Source organism: Myotis brandtii, unplaced genomic scaffold (genome assembly GCF_000412655.1).
Source record: "Myotis brandtii unplaced genomic scaffold, ASM41265v1 scaffold339, whole genome shotgun sequence".
Taxonomy (NCBI): Eukaryota; Metazoa; Chordata; class Mammalia; order Chiroptera; family Vespertilionidae; genus Myotis; species Myotis brandtii.
The window spans coordinates 482,061-483,303 of NW_005363061.1; positions in this window are offsets into that span (position 1 = coordinate 482,061).

A 1,243-nucleotide genomic window follows, 5' to 3' on the forward strand; every position below is an offset into this window, starting at 1 on the left:
TATATATTTTTTTTTAAATTGATTTCAGAGAGAGGAAGTGAGAGGGAGAGAGAGAGAGAAACATTAATGATGAGACAATCATAGATTGACTGCCTCCTGCAGGCTCCCTACTGGGGAATCAAGCCCAAAACCCTGGCATGTGGCCCTGACTGGAATTGAACCACTGAGCCACACTGGCTGGGCCTTAGTGTGATTTTAATTTGTATTTCTCTTCATGTCCATTTGGATTTCGTCTTTTATGAAGCGCCAGTTCAAGTTTTTGTTCAATTTTCCACTGGCTTGTTTGTCCTTGTCTGATTAATATAATTTGTAATATCCCAGTTTATTTGTCCAACTTTGCAAGTGGATCCGTAAGTATGATAAGATGCTCACCTTCAATTGTAAAAGAGATAGCGAAACTATGATGGTGTTCTGTATTCTTTTTGTCACTATCAGATTGGCCGAAGATCACGCAGCTTGATAACACTGTGTTGGCAAGCGGGTGAAGGAATGTTTAGCAGTGCACTGCAGGTTGGGTGTGTACATTGGTGCATTTGTACGGAGATCAATTTGGCATATCTAACATGCTATGAAATGCATGTACGGTTTGACTCAGCTATTTCAATTTCTAGGAACTTATCCTATGGCTGCATTCACTTCCGTGTGAAGTAACATGTTCAGGGATACTCATGGTAACACTGTTTATAATAACAAGATATTAGAAACTTAAATACCCAATGGCTGAGGACTACTTAAATAATGTATGATACATATTTACAAGGGAACACCAATGCATATTTTTAAAAAATGTTTATATAGGCTGAAAAGGAATATCTTCCAAGATACATTGTTACGTGAGAAAATAACCAAGTGCAGAACACTGGGGATTAGGTGCTGCCACACCCGCAGTGTATGTGCCTGATGCTTGTATTTGCAGAGACTATCTTGGAAGGATACTTGGAAGGTGGCTGGGGAATCAGGGTGGAGAGAGACTTATTTTTCACTGTAAGTCCCTTTGCACCTTTTGGATTTTCTACTGGGTACACGCGTTACCCATTAAAAATAAATTAAAGCCATAACCGGTTTGGCTCAGTGGATAGAGCGTCGGCCTGCGGACTCAAGGGTCCCAGGTTCAATTCCTGTCAAGGGCACGTACCTTGGTTGCGGGCACATACCTAGTAGGGAGTGTGCAGGAGGCAGCTGATCGATGTTTCTCTCTCATCGATGTTTCTAACTCTCTAGCCCTCTCCCTTCCTCTCTGTAA